The 17,596-nt window shown below is 35.5% G+C and overlaps 1 protein-coding gene and 1 long non-coding RNA gene across 4 annotated transcripts in view; both read left to right on the top strand.

The window, feature by feature from the left end:
* LOC6044523 (nucleoprotein TPR) overlaps window positions 1–17,596 on the top strand; it is a 279,855-nt gene that overhangs the window by 176,235 nt on the left and 86,024 nt on the right. The gene's annotated exons all lie outside the window — the stretch shown is intronic.
* LOC119769681 lies at window positions 2,329–16,735 on the top strand. The gene is made up of 2 exons (XR_005278484.1): window positions 2,329–2,511; window positions 16,463–16,735. It is a non-coding gene; the product is annotated as an uncharacterized LOC119769681 (long non-coding RNA).

The following is a 17,596-nucleotide window of genomic DNA, read 5'->3' as shown; positions in this document are numbered from 1 at the left end:
TGAAGGGGTTGGCGAGGAAGTTTGGTTGTAGAGTTAGAACCGTGGAATTGTTTGCTTCGAACTTTAGATTAGGATCAGCAAGCGGAGCAGATTGATGAACCATGATTGAAGTTTTGATCACACTCATAAACTCGCAAAGTCACAAACTCTCAAATTTGCAAACTCATAAACACACAAATTCGCAAACTCACAAACTCACAAACTCAAAAACTCAAAAACTCAAAAACTCACTAACTCACTAACTCACAAACTCATAGACTCAAAAACTCACTGACTCACAAAGTCACAAACTTACAAATTCACAAACTCCCAAATTCAAAAACTCACTGACTCACAAATTTGCAAACTCATAAACTCACAAACTCACAAACTTACAAACTCACAAACTCTTAAACTCACAAACTCACAAACTCAAAAACTCACTAACTCACAAAGACATACACTTACAAATTCACAAACTCACTGACTCACAAGCTCGCAAACTCAAAAATTCAAAAACTCGCAAACTTACAAACTCACTAACTCACAAACTAACAAACTCAAAAACTTACTGACTCACAGCACACAAACTCAAAAACTCACTATCTCACTAACTCACAAACTAGATAAATCTGCTTACTTAAAACTCTCAAACGCACAACTTTCACAAGCTAACAAGCTCACAGACTTACAAATTCACAAACTCACATACTCACAAATACGCAAACTCACAGACTCACAAATTAGAAACGCACAAATTTGCAAACTTACAAATGCACAAACTCGCAAACATACAAACTTACAAACTTGCAAACTCACAAACTCACAAACTCGCAAACTTACAAACTCACAAACTAACAAACTCACAAACTCACAAACTCACAAACTCGCAAACTCACAAATTACAAACTAACAAATTCCCAAACAAAAAAACTCATTGACTCATAAACTCGCAAACTCACTAACTCAAAAACTCACTGACTCACTGACTCACAAACTCACAACCTCAAAAACTTACTAACTCCCAAACTCAAAAACTCACTGACTCACAAATTTGCAAACTCATAAACTCACAAACTCACAAACTTACAAGCTCACAAACTCTTAAACTCACAAACTCACAAACTCAAAAACTCACTAACTCACAAAGACATACACTTACAAATTCACAAACTCACTGACTCACAAGCTCGCAAACTCAAAAATTCAAAAACTCGCAAACTTACAAACTCACTAACTCACAAACTAACAAACTCAAAAACTTACTGACTCACAGCACACAAAGTCAAAAACTCACTTACTCACTAACTCACAAACTTGATAAATCTGCTTACTTAAAACTCTCAAACGCACAACTTTCACAAGCTAACAAGCTCACAGACTTACAAATTCACAAACTCACATACTCACAAATACGCAAACTCACAGACTCACAAATTAGAAACGCACAAATTTGCAAACTTACAAATGCACAAACTCGCAAACATACAAACTTACAAACTTGCAAACTCACAAACTCACAAACTCACAAACTCGCAAACTCACAAATTACAAACTAACAAATTCCCAAACAAAAAAACTCATTGACTCATAAACTCGCAATCTCATAAACTCAAAAACTCACTGACTCACTGACTCACAAACTCACAAACTCACAAACACACAAACTCGCAAACTAACACACTCACACACTCACAATCTTTCAAACTCACAAACTCACAAACTTACAAAGTCACAAACTCACAAACTCACAAACGTACAAACTCACAAACTCACAAACTCGCAAACTCACAAACTCACAAATTTACAAATTACAAACTCACAAACTTACAAATTCACAAACTCGCAAACTCACACCCTCATAAATTCAAAAACTCACTAACTCACAAACTTACAAATTCACAAACTCACAAACTCACAAACTCACAAAATCACAAACTCACATAATCACAAACTTACAAACTTACAAACTTACAAACTTACAAACTTACAAACTTACAAACTTACAAACATACAAACTTACAAACTTACAAACTTACAAACTTACAAACTTACAAACTTACAAACTTACAAACTTACAAACTTACAAACTTACAAACTTACAAACTCACAAACTCACAAAATCACAATCTTAGGAACTCACAGACTAACAAACTCACACTCACAAACTCACAAACTCATACTCACACTCATAAACTCACACAATTGTCAAGAAAGCAAAATAAAACAAGACTAGTTGACAAGGTGTCAAGTGATGGTTTCCATAGCAACGTCCAGTCCACCACATAATCATGCGCAAAGGGGAGACTCCATAAACCGTTCCTCATATTAGCTGCTCTGTATTTCAGTACTATGTTGTGGAATGCTAACTTTGCGTACAGGAATGAAACTTTTGAACTCATTGTAATTTAACTCAAAATGAAATTTTTAAAATGCATTACAGTGATGTGTTTGACAAGCTTGATCTAAGTTCGTAAAAGTACAAGTGTCTTCACTATGATTAGATTGTGGACCAACAAGTATCACAAAATGGTAATGATGTAACATTGTTATTGATTCGATTTGAAGCCGGCTTGAATATTTGCTTATGGCGTTTTGAGTAGTTGACTAACATTTTTTTCTTCTTCCTTACAGGTAAGACGTTCAGCAAACTCAAATTTCAAAGCAATCAACGTGAGTAAATTCGCCAAGCCGAATATTTTCGCTAAAATTATCCAACCTTTCCCCGGCTCAGGTCATCACATTTTAAGTTTAGGTTAGGCCATCACTTTTAAAGTCTTTAAAAATTAAACGCAAAAAATCACGTTGCCTCATCAAACAAGGCCGACCCGGAGCCATTTGTTAACAAGCACCTCTTCAAGTGCATCCTCCCCGCAACGTCTCCAAATATGTAAACCTCACTCGTCAATAACTTCTTCTATTGATAAACAGGCCGTACTCGACAATCGCCGAATATGATCACCACCACCGCCGGGTTATGCAACCGAGTGTGATCCTTTCGATACGCAGATTGACCTAGCGACCATGGCGTCCGTCCAAGGCGCAGTAGCACCTTCTCGTTTGTGACCATCACCAGACGATTAGCGATTCCTGCGATGCGTTTAACCAATCCGTGGGTGTCTAGTTGAGCAGACTTCGAGTTGAAGTCCCCATTATCGTCGTTGGTTTAGCTTAGATTAGGCGAAGCATTAGCGATGTTTACGATCGGGGCTGATTGGCAACGTGGGAGAGGTGATTCGAAGTCGAATTGGAGAAGTACATGAAAGTGAACGTGCGTTGAGTTCATTGCAATCATTGAATGCCTGGAGACGATTAGTAAATTCATTTGAAACGCTTGAAAACTGTATGATATGCTTGGAGACGCTAAATGGCTTCTAAATGTGCTAGGAGACGCCCAAAGACACTCCATGACGCTAGGAGACGCTCAGCGACACCTTCTTCCGGAACTCTCAGAGACGCTTAGTAACTATTAAAATAACTTAGAAACACTATGAGACGCTCAATTACTTTTAAAATAACTAAGAGACGCTCAGAGACACTTCATGATGCTAGAAGACGCCCGTGGTCACTTGTTTATAGAACGCTCACTTACAGTTGATAGTTCTAATAACAACAATAAAAATAGCTAGGAGTTACTTTTTGACGCTAATTTTTTTAAAAGAGCTACGAGATGCACAGAGACACTTCATGAGGCTAGGAGACGACCAGCGATCAAGCCCAGTGACACCTTTTTACAGAACACTCAGAGATGCTTCACAATTCTTTAAAAAAAGATAGAAGACGCTGTATTGCCATTCAAATAGATAGGAGACACTCAGAGACGCCTTATAACTGTTAAAAGACCTAAGAGATGCTCAGAGATACTTTATAAAGCTAGAAGACGCCCAGCGATACCTTTTTACAGAACACTCAGAGACGCTAAGTCATTCTAAACATATCTTGAGGACGCTAAATAACAGTTAAAATAACACTCTGAGACGCCTATTAGCTCTTAACAGAAATTAGATATGCCCAGAAACGCTTAATAATTATAAAAAGAGATAGAACCTACTCGAAGACGCTTAAAAATTCTTAAAAATGGTATAAAATGCTTAGGAACACCTTACAACTCTAAAAAAAGAGAGGAGACGATCAGAGACGCCTAATAACACTTAAAAACAAAAAGTTGCTCGGAGACGCTTAATAACTTTGAAAAGAGCTAGGAGACGCTCAGAGACGCCCAATGACTCCTAAAATTAGTTTAAGACGTCCAGAGACGCTTTATTACTCTGCGTTACACTCAGATAAGCTAATGACATCCAGAGACACTTTTTGACTTTACTCTTAAATGTGATAAGATATGTTCAGATCAACTTAATAGCTCTGAAAAGAACTGAAAGATTTCTCAAAAAAAAAAAAAAAAAAATGGAAGAGACGCCTAGTAATTAATCAAGAGACATCCTAGACGACTTTCCACTTTATACCTCATTACAAAGCAGGGAGCCGCTCAATCACTATTCATGACTATTTAATATGTTAAGAGACGTTCAGAGATGCTTAAAGGCTCCTAGAAAAACAAAAAGACGCTCAAAAATGTTTATAAAATGCCTATTGAACAAAATATTTTGAAATTGAGACGCTTAGAGCTAAGTTTCTAACTTGAGACTGTCAAAAAGACGTTTGAAAACGTCGGATTGACTTTTTTCTCTCTCGTAACAATCTAGTATTATTAAATGTGACATTTGTCACTTTTCCCGAGCAAAGTTGTCCCCTTTATGACAACTTCTACCAAAGGTTAAGTAATATTTGGGCAACCCATTATGCGACTAACTCGTTTAAGGTATTTCGCACAGGCTTGGGACACAAATTGGGATAATCGGCTTGGTTTAACCAGACGAGTTAAAAGTAACATAACCTCTCTCACACCCGACACGGCTAGGTTATGAAGGTGTTTATGCTCATATATTTATATTTTATGGGACAAAATCGCCGAAACGGGTTTTGGCCGCTTACGACGTCGGCGAGGTGAATTAATTGCCTGGTGATAACAAGCACACACCTCCGTGAAGGGAACCTGCACTTTGAGCGTCTCCAAGTCAGGTGGAGGTTAGAAGTTGAGCAGCTTTGGCACCTGGAGGAAAAGTTTGAGGGATTGAGGCTGGCGACTTGTGTCGCCGAAGATTAGCTAAGAGGTGAACGGCTGATGCAATCGAAGAAGCGTTTACCAGATATTGAAACCGCAATTTGAGCAACCTTCGATTTAAGTGGGACGGTTAAAGATGTTAGCTCTCAATTTATATGGGTAGCTCTTAACTCTTAAAGAAACAAATTTGAAATCTTTTTTAAGCATTTTTTTGCGACTTTGTTTCCAGCATTCGACAAACATCAAAATGATTCAGAAAGACGCTCAGAGACGCACTTTTTTTTTAAACAAGAATACGCTAATAACTTACAGAGCTAAGAGACGCTCAGAGACGCTTAGAAACGCCTAACGTAGAGACGCTGTTGGCTATTGGCTATTGGCTATTGGCTATTGGCTATTGGCTATTGGCTATTGGCTATTGGCTATTGGCTATTGGCTATTGGCTATTGGCTATTGGCTATTGGCTATTGGCTATTGGCTATTGGCTATTGGCTATTGGCTATTGGCTATTGGCTATTGGCTATTGGCTATTGGCTATTGGCTATTGGCTATTGGCTATTGGCTATTGGCTATTGGCTATTGGCTATTGGCTATTGGCTATTGGCTATTGGCTATTGGCTATTGGCTATTGGCTATTGGCTATTGGCTATTGGCTATTGGCTATTGGCTATTGGCTATTGGCTATCGGCTATTGGCTATTGGCTATTGGTTATTGGCTATTGGCTATTGGCTATTGGCTATTGGCTATTGGCTTGACGTCTTATAGTAAATCCTTGTATTTTAGCTGTTAGCTCTTAGTCGAGAGGACTTAAAATTAATTGCTACCGCAGATCAATAAATCTCGATCGTCATCGACAATTTTCGCATCAAAAAGCAGACAAAAAAATTGGCAAACACACCTGCCGAAGGTTCCGCAGCCACGCGAAACGATCCGAACGATCAGATAAGTATCGTTCGATTAAATTATTTAATTACACACATCAAAATCGCGGCGTTCCAATAACGCACAGCCTACTGCGACGACGATCCTCTCAACCACTGCATCGCAGTAGGTCCCAATTACCGCTGCGTGGTTGACCATCTGGTCCAAGACATGACATGACTCGTTGATATCTTGACGGTTGGATCTTCGAGTGAGACACAATATCGGGCGCCTGTAATTTGGTGACCACCGGCGGCCGGAAGATCAATATCGCACACGAATTCAATTCCAATCGAATGTGGTCGGCAATTTGGTCTTCAATTGGTGCAGGTGATTGATCAGCCGTTATGCGATGGAACGTCAAAAAGTTGGTTTGTGGAGTCGGTTTTTTGTCACAAAAAATTACGGTTTTTCTTTTTCGATCCAAAAGATCATGCTCGAAAAAGCATAACTACGGCATTGCATAAGGAGTACAAACGCGCTCGGCTTTGCGGTGCCTTTTTTGGGATGATCGTACAGATCTGTCACTTAAGGAGATTACCGTTCAGCCTAATAGATGGCGTTCGCTTTTGGCGGTTGATGACTGGCGCCAGATTCGGGGCAGATTTTGAAGATGGCAGTCGCTGCTGAAGAAGAGATTGGTTCAAATTTCAAAACTGTTGGGTGACGAAAATGATAATGTTTTGATTTTATGATTTTATGATTTTGTGATTTTATGATTTTATGATTTTATGATTTTATGATTTTAAGACTTTATGATTTTATGATTTAATGATTTTATGATTTTATGATTTTATGATTTTATGATTTTATGATTTTATGATTTTATGATTTTATGATTTTATGATTTTATGATTTTATGATTTTATGATTTTATGATTTTATGATATTATGATTTTATGATTTTATGATTTTATGATTTTATGATTTTATGATTTTATGATTTTATGATTTTATGATTTTATGATTCTATGATTTTATGATTTTATGATTTTATGATTTTATGATTTTATGATTTTATGATTTTATGATTTTATGATTTTATGATTTTATGATTTTATGATTTTATGATTTTATGATTTTATGATTTTATGATTTTATGATTTTATGATTTTATGATTTTATGATTTTATGATTTTATGATTTTATGATTTTATGATTTTATGATTTTATGATTTTATGATTTTATGATTTTATGATTTTATGATTTTATGATTTTATGATTTTATGATTTTATGATTTTATGATTTTATGATTTTATGATTTTATGATTTTATGATTTTATGATTTTATGATTTTATGATTTTATGATTTTATGATTTTATGATTTTATGATTTTATGATTTTATGATTTTATGATTTTATGATTTTATGATTTATTCTTAAAAATACCTGCAATTTTGACTTTGATCTGGAACTCCACTTGAGGGTGGTGGTTCAGAGTTCAGAGCTACCTCTCTGACTGGAATGTGGCCCGGAGACTTGCGCAACCAATCGGTGAAGCCTGCTCGCTGCCGCACAAGACTTCAAATTGGGTTACGCAATACGCGCGAACGCGAAAAAGGCGCGTGCTGGTCCAAGTATGAGAGGAATTTCGAAGCCGCCCACGCAGTCTTGGACCCTTTGAGTTGGTGGTGGGAAAAGATTTTCTCTCCATTAGTGCGAGACCAGATGGATTGAAAATAGCTCAATTTCCTAAGGTTTAACTTGAGAGTAATTAATGGCCACTTGGCACGTGTGATCACGTCTGAGGGATTGTTTCTACGAACTCGACACCGTCCAGACAGAGCTGAGACTTGTGTGTGATTCACACCACTGTCTGGCATTTCTTCGGAGATCGACCGTTTGACGTCATCCGACCTCAGGAAGAGAGATTGATCGGACTCCACCCTGCATTGACCTCGAGGCTTGACGATGACCTGATGCCAACTTTCCCCTTGCAGAAATTGGGTTAACGCATTTACAATAATATCCTATTTCTTTCTGATGAAGTTGATCGAATCACTCAATTTAAAATCATTAAGATCTTCAAGCAATTTTCAGACAATTTTAACAAAGGTTACTTCTAAACTCCCCGAATCAACTCAATGCTCCAAATCGCCTCAAAGTAATACCGATCGATCGTCGATCACCCAACTCACACACCACCAGCAAGGTTTCCCGCGGAACCAACCAAAAAAACGATCAATTTACATGCCATCAGGTCAGGCCGGTCGTAAATAACACTGACCTTCTGGCCAAAACGCGCGTGCGAGACCATAATCGAACCCCCTCCAAAATCGGAACAAAATCAACAACAAAAAAGCCCAAAATAAAAACCCAAGAAGAGCTTTCACTTTCCGTGCGTGTGCGGTCCCTCAAACGATCGTCAACCACAAAAAGCTCATCTCTGTTTGTGTGTGGGCTTGTACAGTTGTAAACAACACAAACAAAACATAAACAAATTTGTGCGAGTTCGTGCGAGCTGGGAAAACATCAAAAAACGGTGGGGAAATTAACCAATAAAAAGCGAATCAGAATCGATATGCTGACTTTTAACATTTTTGTTTGTTTCGATCGATTTGTGGAGTGCATTTGTGACCTTTGAAACTTGATCGGTGATTCGGAGTGGAACAATTGAGTGATAAAAATCGTATTTATTCCAGGTTGCATGCAGTTACAAGTAAATTTATTAGTTTATTGTAAAATTTGAGAATAAAAAAAACAACATTTATTTTTTTTTACGGAAAATACACTCTTAATTACATAAATTTTCTTTTTGATAAAGTAATCGAGTAACAAAAATATGTTGCATCCAATAAAAATTTTTTGTAAAATATGTTTTCTTAATTTCATTGTAATACTTACCATTTTTATCAATGCAAATAATTAAATCATCAAATTAAAAACAAAATCGTTTCATAAAAAATCATTAAAAAATGTTACTAAATTCATTACCAGTATCGAACAAAATTGTATTAAAGCCTCAACATCAATTTTTAATCAATCAACAAGTATTTTATAACCGGTAACTTTATGAAAAATCAATAAACATAATAAATAAAACAAAATCAAATGAAATCAAATGAAATCAAATATAACCAAATGAAATAAAATTCCACATACCACCCCCTTGGTCCGGTCCGAATTCAGAATGCATTCCCCATGCGTTTAGAATCATTTTTAAGCATGTTTGGATTGATTGAACAGTCTTTTGAAATGTTGAAAATGTTCGATGTTTAGTATCGCAAAATATTTTTTTTTGTTTAGATTTTTGTTTCATCAAATCTTATATTTTTTTTAAAACTAATAATTAAAAAACGACTGAACTAGTGTAAAATGCATTCTAAAACACTTTTTAAATGTTGAGAATACCCGAGCAGACGGAAAAAAACTTGAGGATATATTTTTTTTATATTTGAAAATATTAGGCCAGTTACATTTTATGTTATTTAGAACAAGATTTATTTTTCGTCATTATTATTTTTTGTCATAGGATTGTTATTGTAATAACATACTAATAATATTTTTAGATATTGTTCGGAATTCTTTTTATATTATTTTTTTGTTATTTTAACAACTTATCCGATCATCCCAATAACATTTGGAAGTATTTTTCATAAACAAAAAAATGTTATTCCAAAGTTGTTTTGGCTTTCAACCAATATCAGACCAATAACAAATAAACTGTTATCAAACCCTTATACAAAAATTCAAGAAAATGTCATAACACTTTCTGTTATTTTAACAGTAATTGTTATTGAAATGTCATGAAGTTTGTTGTTACCATCTGCCCGGGTATGGCTTGTTATTTCAATTTTTATATATATTTTTTTATTTTTTGGTTTTGGTCGGTTTTTCCCATAACTAGCTCAATATTTTATTTTTAATTCAGGATCAAAGGGGTTAATGATAATGTTTTTTTGTTTTTTTTTTGTAAATATTTGTTTTTAAAAAGTGATTTTTTCCATTTTTTTGCTGAAAAAATACATATTTGCGAAAACACCCATTGAATTGTAGGTTTTTATTGCCTCGTTTTTTCCTCACTTGAATAATATTTGCCATAAAATAGTAGTTTATGCAACAAGTTGCAAAAAGAGGATTTTTTCAGCACGAGTCGTACATTTATCCAACGAGGCTCACTGAGTTGGATAAATACGAAGAGTGCTAAAAAAATCAAGTTTTGCAACGAGTTCCATACAACATTTTTTGCAATTCCAAAAAACACACACTTAGTGAAATTTTATGTCAAATTTTCATGTATTTTGTCAATAAATCGTTTAAATAAAAAAAATGTTGAAAAGTGTTACTTTTCGAAACAAGTGCTGACTTTTCAGCATTTATTTTGAAAAGTGTTGCTTTTCGATTCTGTTATTTTTGGTACAGAAAAGCAGGCTATTTTGTCGTCCAAGAATGACAGGAAAATTAAGTAGTTTCACGACGGAATTGCAAAAATAAGTGTTAAACCCAAAAAAGCTGAAAAGATTAATTTTTCGGCATTCATTTAAAAATGACAGGAATTGCAATTCACAGTGAAACAATGGAAAATAACATATTTTGAAGTGATTTTAACTCCTGCAGCAAAATAAATAGATATGAATACATGTACTTTTAAGGTCCAGAATAAAATCTATTTATAATAAGTAATTTTTTTGGGAAGAAACTTACCTTAATTTTAATCGATTATAAAAAATAAATGACGAATGCAAATTGGTCCCAATCTACATTTAATTTAATTGCTAATATTAAAATTTCAAAAAAGAAAAAAAAACAAATCTATGATCTCCATTTATTATCCAACACCCCTCCTTCTAGTAAGCCAAGTACCAATTTTTCAAAACATAATTAAGGCACCCTTTCCCGCCAAGATAATCATCCCAAATTTGGTCACTCTCAAAAAACTAACTACCACCAACGGGTCGCCGCTGGCGGTCCTCAAAGAAGCGATTAGTCTCCGTCAATGTACTACCTCCACGGTGTGGTGTACGACATCATTAGCCGGACAATACCGCTGATTACGTTTGCCGAATCTTGTGCCCTGTGATGTCTCCACCACCGTGGCCGCGTGCTCCATTTTTCTCTCCTATGATGTACACACAAACCAGCACGTGCTCATCGAGTGGATTGAGTTGATACAGTGAGACCACAGTAGTTTGACAAATATTGTTAAAACCACTAACATTCTTAGATTTCGTTGTAATCAATCTTACTATTTGTGGACACATTTTTTTAACTTTAAATTTTTGGTCTGTTTTCAAGTAGTGCTTGGCAGAATGAAATATTCAGTTTGCGATTTCATTAGTCTAAAACAGAAGAATGTCAAACAATATGGATTTTACTGCAGTAATAGTCCGAAAATCGATGATTTTTCAAAGCATCTATCATTACTCCAAACTTTTGTCCAAAGAAGGTCACCGTCCGGACACTGCACTGCAGCATAATTTCAACTTCAGGTTGATAGCCCGGTGACCTGGATATTCCATACTTGGGGAATGGATTTCGACAGCCGAGGCGATTGAACACCAAGTCAAGTCTCCATCATCACTTCATCCAGCAATCAACGAGTTATGCAACAACTTTGATAGTTTTTGCAGCACGACCAAAAAAAATCCGCAAATCAAAACAACATTTAGTCGACAATTTACGCGCGCACTCGCTCGACCCAACTGCAATTACTAAGCGTGAGGTAGCGAAAGTGTGGAAGAAATGGTTGGTCCCGCGAGGCAGTCAGCCGGTCATAAATCACGGTTCGATACCGTAAAAGGCCGCGCAAGATTGCTTTTGCATATGCATGACCCAGCGGAACGTCGTCGTTGCGACGTGACGGTTCTCCGTGGAGGTTCGATGACCGGCGGATTAGATGCTGAGTGATGCATTAGAGTGAGAAGTTTGTTTTAATTATATTTTTATATATTTTTCATTGAATTTTTGGATCTTATTACATTTTTTGATTTTTTGTTTTTATTTATTTGAGATTTTTTTTGTGATTCATTAATTTTGGAGATTGTAAACATTTTATTACGTAACGCGTAACGCTTCTAATCTAACACAGACGCTGCCAGTCTGTTAAAAGCACTATTACGATTACGCCTCTAGCACTTTTCTTATAATTGTTAATAATTGCAGTACATCCGAGAACACCCGAAAATGTACTCCAAAAAAAATGTACCCTACTGCGTTGTATTAACCACAGAGATGATTCTGAGAACGAATCGTATTTCACAGAATCTACCGGGGAGAAAGGATGCGTGGACATACCGTTTATTGAATAAAAATGGGTCATTCCTTCCCAAGTGACCATGCGTCCAACATTCAAAGAATCACAAGTTTGCTGACATTTGGTCCAACCCGCGCTTGTAGCAGCCCTCTTTTTTAGATTTTTGATGAACCTCATTTTTAAAATGCATTTTCCTAAGAGAAAGCTTAACAAAAAGTCAACTTATGGCTAAGCAAATTTGAAGATGTTTTGACGCAGAATCCAATGGCGTACTCAAAATTTACGTACAGTGTTGCCAGATATGAAAATCTTGCGCATGAAGTTTTAAAATGCATGTTTATCCCTTTGGACGAGCACTTACGGGAAAACTGACACTTGCAATCGAATGCTGAGAGTTTTTTTTTACTTCAAATTCAATCAAAGCGTAAATCCGTAGTAAAGCTAAGAAGAAGATTGTCCGTTTGACGCAGACGCAAACGCAGAACTTTGCGCCAGTTCGATTTTTGCATGATCTGTCAGTCGAACATTTTACAGGGGTTGCTTTGTTCAATGTTCGATGACCGGCAGGCTATGATGACAGGCGCAAACGGGCCGAACGGACAATCATGTTCATACCTTAACAGTTCAATCGGTCGAATCTGCGTCTGTAAACAAGCAGTCTATACCTTTTGCTCAAGTGACAGTTCACGTCAAGTAAGATGGAGATAGACTGCTTGTTTACAAATGCAGATTCGTCCTGTAGAACACAGCAAAAAATCCGATGGTAAAATCGCATACCAAAGCATGCACATCACCTTCGTCAAAATAAACACCTAATATTACACACTGCATGTACAATTTATGCAAACACAAAAAAAAGTTGCAACCGACGGGATTCAAACCCAGCACCAACAGTAAGGACTGGCGCCTTAGCCCACTCGGCCATCAGATCGATGAAGAGCTGTAAGGATAAACGCATATATGAGCTTGACATTTCAGTCAAGTAGGTTTCCCATACTGATGGGCTACATGTTTCAGGGTGTAAAATCACATAAAATTGCATAAAATAATGCAATATTTATTTTACACCAAGGCCTTTTACACGCAGCTGGATTACTACTTTTTTAGCTGTGAACTGTTACTCCGGAAATTGAATATTTCTTGAGATATCAGGTTTTTAAGTTGGAAGATTCTGTAGTGCTAAGCAAAGGTTTTACGTATCCATTCATTCTACAATATATTGCGTTAGGAATAGTAGGCCTTGAAATTTGAAGAAATAATTTTTAAAATTTCGTAAAAAAATAAGTAAATGTCCAAGTAAATGTGTGTTGTGCAAAAAACGTTGTATGAACAATTTGCTTCTTTAAAAGCTTGGAAGGAAAAAAATAAATGGATAGAATTTTTTATTAGGGACCGATTTTATGATCTTAAAAATGTCGTTGTTTACTATACCTTGGGCAAAAATGCTATATATAATTGCAGCTCTTAAGTAGGGGAGCTGGGAGTAAGACGGCCAGGCGGGGTAAGACGGCCACCCCACTGTTTTAATAAGTATACTAATTAATATTACTAAAATGTTTAGCAATACTGTTCCTCATGCTAAATAATGCATATGGAGTCACCTTTGCCAAAAATATTGTTTGAAATAGTATAAAAATAGCTCAAAATAAAGAAATAATTTTGGAACTTGAAACTGGATGTAATTTTCATGGATTACAACTTAGGCATTTTTGTTAGATAACAATATGTTTTCCTGTCTTCAAATATTTTTTCATGTTAAATTGAAGTTTTCCCTAGATTATGTCCCTTGAAAAAGTTTAAAAAATGCGATGAGCTATTTACAAAAAATGTTTACAAAAATAATTTATTTGGGGGCAAGACGGCCACCTCCTCCGGGGGTAAGACGGCCACCCGTAATTTGTGGATTTTATTTGATATAGGTTATATTTTTGACGGTTTTTGACTATTAAGCCATATTTGTAGATAAAGAAAAAGCATTTTCGATAAAACTATATCCATTTTTAATCAAAATGCTGTTAACTACCGTTTCGACAACATTCTTTACTGTGATATAGCAACACTCATTGAACAGTATGAAATCCTATCAAACTTTTCATAAAAATCGCGAATTTAATATTGTTTACATAATTTTGATTTACTTATTCTAATCGAAATACACAAACTAATAATTTTGCATTAAATTGTGTTTGTTTTGTAGTAAAAATGCACAGTTTTTCATAAAATGTGGTCGCAATAATATGAAATTCACTGAGCCAAAATATTAAATTTTTTATACAGCATTTTCCTTCACATTTGAAACCTGATTTTTTTCAACCAAAATAGTTATGATGTTCAGAGAAGTCTGTTCAACCAACCATGTAGGTATTTGGGTGGATTTAGCATAGTTATTAAGTAAATTTATAGCACTGGCCGTCTTACCCCACTTGGGTGGCCGTCTTACCCCGCGTATTTCATATATACACGATTTCAATTATTTTTTTAAAATTGCTGAAAAGTATTGAAAATTGGTTTTTAGACCAACTAATTTATGTTATTTCTATAATGGATTAGTAGTAGAACAATATGTACGTAATTTGAGATCAAAATAATCTGTTGTGTAAATTTTATTAGACTTCTCCCTTAGGGTGGCCGTCTTACCCCCATCTCCCCTATAGAAATTTAAATTACAAGGCATGGTATAAACATTTGAGTGAAAAAAGTATTTTAAAATATATTTAACACCTGCTCACTAGTTTTGCAATCATTAGTTTTCAAAATATAGAAGTATGAAAGATATTGATAAAAATGTAGTAAATTTTGATAGTCCAGATTTTTATTTGTCAATTTAAATTTCATGTTTAGTTACCCTAAAAATCTGTAAGCAAAAAAATATTGCTGAAAATAAAAATTTCCATAGGAAACTGGATTTTTAACTATTTAGCATGCATTACATAAATTTTACTTATGAAATTTTTGATGCAAACAAATAATAAATTTAAAGACCACAGATCAAAATGATTTAACTTAAAGGAAAAACTGCTTTCGTAGATCCATGTATGAGTCATTCCAGGTCAACTGGGTACACTGATTATTATGTGAAATTGGGTCCTAAAATGAAGCTTGGATTTCTGATATTATTGTTTACAGCGATAAAGCTTATTTTTGTGAGTACAAGACCCTTTTGTACGACCACATAGAGTTTAAAATGGATTTTTAAATCAATTTTGAAAAATTAACCTCGCGGTCCTTCTTGACAGAAAAGCTCCTACTTGACAGCTCGTTCCAAGGGGACCATAGTTGATCCATCGAAAAAATGTTGTCTTGTCAAAAAAAAAAAAAATCGCATTAAAATGAAAAAAAAAGAGATCACCATTGGTTTTTAATCGTGTTTTTTACCGTTGTACATAAAAATTTACATAGGGCTTTAGTACCCAATTGTCCGGGAAACACGATGGTGATAAAATAAAAAAAAAAATGAAAAATATACCTAAGGGTAATTCTTTACCAACTCACACGAAATCGGGAAAAGCTGCCCCGACTCCTCTTCGATTTGCGTGAAACTTTGTCCTAAGGGGTAACTTTTGTCCCTGATCACGAATCTGAGGTCCGTTTTTGATATCTCGTGACGGAGGGGCGGTACGACTCCTTCAATTTTTGAACATGCGAAAAAAGAGGTGATTTTCAATAATTTGCTGCCTGAAACGGTGATGAGATAGAAATTTGGTGTCAAAGGGACTTTAATGTAAAATAAGACGCCTGATTTGACGGCGTAATCCGAATTCCGAAAAAAACCTATTTTTTATCGAAAAAAAACACTAAAAAAGTTTTAAAAACTCTCCCATTTTCCGATATTTGATACATTTCGAAAATACATTGACATTAAAGGGTCATTTTTCATTTAGAACAATTTTTTTCATTTTAAAATTTCGTGTTTTTTGTAAATTTGCAAGGTTATTTTTTAGAGTGTAACAATGTTCTACAAAGTTGTAGAGCAGACAATTACAAAAAAATGATATATAAACATAAGGGGTATGCTAATAAACATCACGAGATTTCGCGATTTCGGGGCAACTTTTCCCGATTTCGTGTGAGTTGGTTGAGAATTAACCCTAAAACAAAAAAGATTTTGAAATTTTCTAATGGCATATAATAAGGGGATCGTTATCTGTTTTTGTTGAAATTTATAATAATTAGAAGTTGAATTATTTAACTTCTTTCTTGTTATTATAATTACTAAATATTTTTATTTTTCTTCTCTTTTCAGGTAAGACCCACCCCAGAGTATTAAAAAAACCTCCAACCGACACTGTACAAAACCGACTCGTGCTCAACGCTTGCCGCCAAACTTGAAAGAAAGTGAAAATCGAATCAATTCGTTGAGGATCGCAGTGCTGAGCTTCTTCATAAACGACCTCCCTCCCCCTTGCACATCGTTGCTGCCAGACCACCGCGCATTTTGTTTTGGGACGGTCCAACAGGTTCCCGAGATGAGATAATTCACTCTCGATGGCTCTGACCACCACGACTGTGGTGGTGGCAGCCAGCAGCAATCTGGGTAGTAAATCGCCATCAATTGCTTGGTTTGGTGGATGTCACGAGAGGGGTGATCATGAAGAGGGTGGTAGATGGACATATTTTCGGGTTAAAAACACTTTATATTCTGTTTTCAAAGTTTTTCTATATAAAAAAAATCTGGCAGCCCTGTCACTAGAATTTTTATGTTTCAGTTAAATCAAAAGGACCAAATTTCAAGATTTTCATGTTTCTACAAACTTAACAAACAAATTTAAAATATTTATAGTCTTACAAACAAAACTGAAATTTAGGGTCCAAAATCTGCCCACTTACCCTAAAAATAATTTAATTGCACGCGATCGATGAAAAACGTTCCGCACGTGGGTCGCGATCTTCAAAGACCAAAACTATCATCGGCGGCTTCATCTTCATCGTCGTTACATTATGAGCATCGTGCGTTGATTCGCGTTTTTTTACTGCTCTCTTCAGTTTGTTGATTCAGGTTTGCCCGCGCCCGCCAAACTGCAGCGGGGAAAGCATGATGCCGGCGCAACCCGCAAGCCAGTGTGGACATAAATTATGTCAATTAATTAACCCCCTGGTCGTGATGCACGGCACGCGTTTCTTGCGATTTTGAGAGGGAGGGCGGTTTGGCGAATTTGCGTGCGATTTTGCAATTAGTGAAATTTGATGGTGATGACTCTTTTATCAAAGATGTCATTTGAATACTTAATATTACAAACATTTTGTGTTTCCAGTTAAAGATATATTAAATTAATTTAATTGATTTTTGATAATATCAGATTAAGTTTTCAACTTTTTCATTAAAAAACAAAACTTCATCGAGATTCAAAATAATAAAAACGATCAATGTTCTCCCTCA

The sequence above is a fragment of the Culex quinquefasciatus genome, chromosome 3 (genome assembly GCF_015732765.1).
Source record: "Culex quinquefasciatus strain JHB chromosome 3, VPISU_Cqui_1.0_pri_paternal, whole genome shotgun sequence".
NCBI lineage: Eukaryota > Metazoa > Arthropoda > Insecta > Diptera > Culicidae > Culex > Culex quinquefasciatus.
Note: the sequence above shows the minus strand (reverse complement) of the source record. Positions and strands in the feature narration are given on the sequence as shown.